At 55.0% G+C, this 5,698-nt stretch overlaps 1 long non-coding RNA gene across 1 annotated transcript; it reads right to left on the bottom strand.

The window, feature by feature from the left end:
- Positions 1-3,325: 3,325 nt before the first annotated feature.
- Positions 3,326-4,581, bottom strand: LOC121018246 (uncharacterized). Its single transcript, XR_005785103.1, has 2 exons — positions 4,303-4,581; positions 3,326-3,755 (listed from the first exon to the last, which is right to left on the bottom strand). It is a non-coding gene; the product is annotated as an uncharacterized LOC121018246 (long non-coding RNA).
- Positions 4,582-5,698: the final 1,117 nt, after the last annotated feature.

Consider the following 5,698-nt stretch of genomic DNA (forward strand, 5'->3'; position numbering starts at 1 on the left):
GATGCGGGGCTCGAACTCACGGACCGCGAGATCGTGACCTGGCTGAAGTCGGACGCTTAACCGACTGCGCCACCCAGGCGCCCCGAGAACAGTATTCTTTTTAAAAAAATTTTTTATTTATTTTTGAGAGAGACAGAAACAGGCTGCAAGCAGAGGGAGGGGCAGAGAGAGAGGGAGATGCAGAATCCGAAGCAGCCTCTAGGCTCCGAGCTGTCAGCACAGAGCCCAACGCGGGGTTCGAACCCACAAACCGTGAGATCATGACCTGAGCTGAAGTCGATTGCCTAACTGACTGAGCCACCCAGGCGCCCCTGAGAACAGTGTACTTGTAATTCAAAGGCACCTTTAAGACAAGTCCCCCAGCCGCCTCTTCTGATTGGGTTGCCAACCCTAAGCCCATAGAGAAATTTCTGGAACCAAGGCTGCAATCAGGCCTAAGGCCTCCTTCTCTTTTCAAATGATTCTAGAGTTTCCACTGCTCTGGGGTTGGCCACTGTTTTCGTTATCTATCACTGTGTAACAAGTGGCCCTGAAACTTAGTGGCCTCAAATGATCTTGCGGTCTCTGTGGGCCATGGACTTGGGAGCGGCTTAGCTGGTGTGGCTCTGGGCCAAGGTCTCTCATGTGGCTGTAATCAGGATGTCTGCTGGGGCTGCAGTGATCCGGAAGCTTGACTGGGGCTCGAGGAGCTGTCTCCCTGGTGCTGTGCTCACATGACTGTGGGTGGGAGGCCACAATTTCTCACCTGCTGTTGGTAGGAGGTCTTAGTTTCTGGCCACGTAAGCGTCTCTGTGTGCTGCTGTGTGTTCTCACGACATGGCAGTTAACTCCTCCCAGAACGAGTACTTTAAGACAGAATGGGCAAGGAGAAGGCCACTGTGCCTTTATGACTTAGTCTCTGGGCCGTGCCACTTTTGCTTTATTCTGTGCATTAGAAGCAAATGGCTAAGCCCAGCCATACTCAAGGCGTGGGGATTTAGGCTCCATCCGATTCCACAGCCACTAATGGGTGATAAGGTTTGGATTTAGGGTTGTGGGCAGGAATTATGCCCCAGGCACACCAGACGCTGACCCAGCTAATAATAAGGGGCTTTTTGTTGTTGTTGTTATTCCTTGCGTGTGTAACTCAAAGAGGAGGGATAATTAGCAGAACAAAATACAGGCATTCCTGGATCCTCCAGTCAAATACCACTAACTACACTAAATCAGAACTTCATTGGGGCGCCTGGGTGAATCAGTCGGTTAAATGTCCGACCTCGGCTCAGGTCATGATCTCACGGTTTGTGAGTTCGAGCCCCACGTCGGGCTCTGTGCTGACAGCTCAGAGCCTGGAGCCTGCTTCGGATTCTGCATCTCCCTCTCTCTCTCTGCCCCTTTCCTGCTCGCGCTCTCTCAAAAATAAATAAGTGTTAAAAAAAAAAAAAAAAGAACTTCATTTAGAATTCTAATAATGACTAACCTTGCCTGGGTGAGGTGGATGGAGAGAATGAGGGGGGGCAGGCTTTACATGAGAGAGAACACGTTTACATTGGGTTTTGAAGGATGAATAGGAGTTCACGAGGAAGACGATTTGTGAGAAAAGTGGAACAGAGCAGAACAAAAGCAGGTCAGGGAGTCAGAATGAAAGAGGTTCGAATCCTGGCTCAGTTGCTGGTTGTGTGAGCTTCAGCAAGGCAGGTCCACTCTTTCCGTTTTTTGTTTTGTACCTATAAATGAGGGAGAACAAAGCAAATAATGCTCCAGGGTTATTGGAAGGGCTGGTGATAGTGCATGTGAGGTGCGTGGCAGACCACAGGTATGCAATAAATGGTAAGCAAAAATTCGCTTCGAAAGGTCTGAGACCTGAAAGGGCCTGCGGTGTTCAGAGCATGCAGGGGAAATTCTGCAGGCTCAGTGACGTTCATAGGATTTTAGTTGTTTTCTCTCTCTTGCTCCAGCCCAGCCCAGTTCACTGCACTCATTGACTCGACCAGCCAATAATGATTAATTATAAATGGGAGAATCTGGGTCCCAGCCAGGCTCAGTCCTGAGGCTGTACTGGGAGAGCAGGCGAGGGGCCAGGGCCCGTGGAGTCCCCCCTGCCACCGTTTCCAGGTCAGTTCCTTGGGCAGTGGGCTTTAAGCAGATGGAGACATAGATGAATGTTGTCTGAGGGGTCTTCCTACCGGTCCCCAGTCGCCTGCTCTGCTGCCTCTGGGGACATTAGCATTCCGCAGGCAGCTGTTTAGGTGTAAGATCAATGCATTACATGTGTCGCCGGAAGGACCAGTAAACAAAGGGCGAGGTAGGTAAGTTGGAGGAGAAATTGGCAGGGTCCGCTGGGCGGCTCAATGCAACTCCGTGGTGTGGCCAGGGGGTTGTGGGGAGCGGCCACGACTTGGGCTTTTCATGCTAGCTGGTTCTAGGCCTTGGGGGGGGGCACAAAGCAGAAAGAGCCGGAAGTTCTGTTGCTCCAGCTTCATGCTACTCATGCAACTTTTTTGGGTCCTGTCTCATCACTATCTGAAGCCTCCATCGGACTTCCCCGTACTGGGTCTCTGACTGCGGGACAAAGCAGGAAGCTCATCAGAAAGGGGGCTGGAGACCTGAGCTGGGATCGCAGCTCTCCTTGGGTGACCTCAGGTGCATCACTTCACCTCTCTGTGCCTCAGTTTCCTCATCTGTGAAATGGGGGTCCCAGGCTGCCAGGGGTGGGCCAGCTCGGATGGCCTAACGGCTGTGGATGAGCCGTGGCCACTGTGTGGGGACAGGACATCAAAGGGAGGGTGGGAGTCTCCATCCTCCCTAGAATCCTTGGGAGGGTTTAAATCCTCTTTGGCGTGATGGGCCCTTTCCCATCAGGGCAGGATCTGGAGTCTTTGGCGTCTCCCCGTCAAGCCCTTGTTGCTTCAAGCCCTGTGACCGCACAAGTTGTCAAAGTGTGGTCCTCGGGCCGGCAGCACGAGCGGCATCACCAGGGAGGGTGTTAGAAATGGAAGTTCTCGGGCTCCATTCCAGACTTGGTGAATCAAACTCAGGGGGTGGCCCAACCCTCTGGGTGATTCCGATGTCGGGGACATTGGAGGACCAGTGTTCCTAGGCACTATCCCCTCCACAGGGTGCCCCCTCCCACTCACTCCCCCCCCCCTCCATCCCAGCTGGAGGCCCCGTGGAGGGAGGGAGGCTGGCAAGACCGACAGGGAGTCTCTGCTACAGAGAGAACCCTGGAGGGGACGTCTCTCCCCTCTGCCTGTAGCTCATGATATCCCGGAACCTCACCAGTGGGGCTGATGCCAGGGTATTTGAATAGCTCATTAGCTCTGCTCTGGGCTTCGATCCCTCTTAATTAGTTTTGCAAAAGATATTCATTAAAAAAACCTCATTACAAGTCAAGCACAGGTCCTCGCTAAGTTTGCGGGCGTGGGTATACGGGGGTGCGTCTTTGTCCTTCGAGTGCCTGTGAGCCAGCGGGCTGGTGCATTCAGGTGTCAGTGAACGTGGAGGTGTGGGAGTGTCCGGGCAGTGGAGAAGTACCTTTGCCGGGGTGTTGCATCGGTGTGTCGGTGCTCACACATCCATTTCTCCTCCAGGGGTCCCCCGCGAAGCAGATTATTCCTCCCCTCTTTATAAGTCATTATTCCTACTGGGCCCACGTTGCAGGGAAACATGCACACATGTTTCCAAGCCACATCTATCCTGGTTGTTTTGCTTTCTTTGCGCCCCCGGTTCTGGGTTCCAGGCACGACGATGGCCGATGAAAGACCTGTTCCGGCCAGCTGAGCAGCCAGGGGGAGACAACAGTCCAATGTGAGAATTTGAAGAGGCTGCTGGATGCCCTCTCCCACCCGTGTGCTGTGTCCTGATGCCTGAAGCCACAGCCTAGGTGGCTGCTCCTTGGGATTGTAGCCCCTCAGGTTTCCCGCCCCAGAAGGCTCAGCCAGCGACAGGGCTGCCTGTGGGGTTGGGAGAGAAGGCCAGCTTTGGGGTGAGGGACTGGGGCGTGTCCTGAGATGCTTAGGCCGAGTCTGGGGGGCACTCTCCCGCCCCCCTCCCACCCTGTCCCTATTTCCCTACTGCATTCCTTGCTGTGAGCATCCCCATTTGGAGCCAAGTAAATTTATGGCATAATCCTGCATGGAAATGCACGGAAATGCTGCCAATTACCATCAAGCCGAGAGAGGCTGCATCCCTGACGCCCGCCTCGCTCGGTCTGCTGTCTGTCGGCTCTCAGCCTTCCAGAAACCACAGGGAGCTAGAAGCCAGCCAGGACGGCCCAGATTGGCGGAGTGGGGCCATTTGTATAAAACTCTTTATTCCACTCACCTGGCCTTGAAGGTTTGTGGCAGGAGTGGCTCCTTCGCATCAAACCTGAGCAAACCGGGGAGATGTCATTGCCTGAGTCTCAGCAAAGCCGACAGCTGATGGGATTTCTCTAACTGAGATCAGTTCATCAAACTTGGGTAGAGCTGAGCCACTGGAAGACGGGGAGATCTGATATAATCGCGTCTGCTTAAAATGCAAAGGCTCATCGAGATTTTTGGAAGCACTGTAAGGAGAGTCTCAGTGAAGCCAGGAGGAGCGTTTAGCAGGCTCTGAGATGGAGCTGGGAGAGGAAAGCGAGCAAGGACCTGCTCTGGGCGGGGGTGGGGGTGGGAGTGGGGGAGGGCGGCAGGGGAGGGTGGAGCCCCCTGTCTCTGCTTGGCCTCTTGCTGCACCGAGACCAACAAAGGAGTAATGACGCCTACTGTGTGCAGCACACCCAAGACCAGCCTCCCGGGACTGGGGTGGAGGCGTCGTGAGCCACAGCCCTGCTCTTGAAAACCTCATAGTTTAATGGAGGAGGCAGACAGAGAGGAGGCAGCCTGGGACCTGTTCCTGAGTAGGGTCTTTTGCCAGAGGCTCAAGGAGCTGATAAGAGAACAAGGCGGGAGACCATCACTGTAAAGCACTCAGGTCCTGGAGTCAGTTGGGGCCGGGTTCGAACTCCTGTCTCATGACCTGTTCACCCGCGGTGTGTCCTTGGGTGTTGCATCCTCTAACCCCTCTGAGCCTCACTCTCTTCATCTGCGGAATGGCTGTAACAATTCCTACTTCTCAGGCAATCGTGAGGATTGCCGAGATCCCGTGTATAAAATGCTTAGCGTCGGGCTTGGTGTTGTAGTAAGTGCCCCGCAGTGGAGCTGGCATCCGACTGGGAGGACCTGGGAAGGCTTCTGGGAGGAGGTGGGGACACCAGTGAGGACTTGAGGGATGGGAAGGACTTCAGCTGGTGGAAGGGGCAAGGGAGTGGCCCATATTTGTGAGGAGAGAGATAGCTGGCTCTCTGCTCGCTGCTGTCTCCCCTGTCCCCCCAGCTCTCCTAGAGACAGGGGGGAGGTCTGGGCCAGGAGTGGTGGGGGCTTGTCTCAGTACAGCAGCTTCCCTATCCCCCCGCCCTCACTGCATCAGGGCCCCCGTCTAGCCCTCCCCTCGCTCATCTTGCTCCCCCTCCCCAGTGAGTATTTAGCAGTCCTCCTGAGATGTGCTTAGCGGGGACCAATTTCCTGCCATCAGTCAGGACTGGTGGCGTTTGTAGGACAGTGTGGAGGCCTGGGAGCGGGGAGGTGGGGGGGAGGAGGGAACACGTGGTGGCTTCCTTCTGGGACCGAGTGCTTGGGGCCACCCTCCCCTGGCTGCCATCTGTCCTTCAGGTCTGTCTGCTCCCCACCCCTCTGGCTGG

This window comes from Herpailurus yagouaroundi, unplaced genomic scaffold (genome assembly GCF_014898765.1).
Source record: "Herpailurus yagouaroundi ecotype Mexico unplaced genomic scaffold, PumYag 77, whole genome shotgun sequence".
NCBI lineage: Eukaryota > Metazoa > Chordata > Mammalia > Carnivora > Felidae > Herpailurus > Herpailurus yagouaroundi.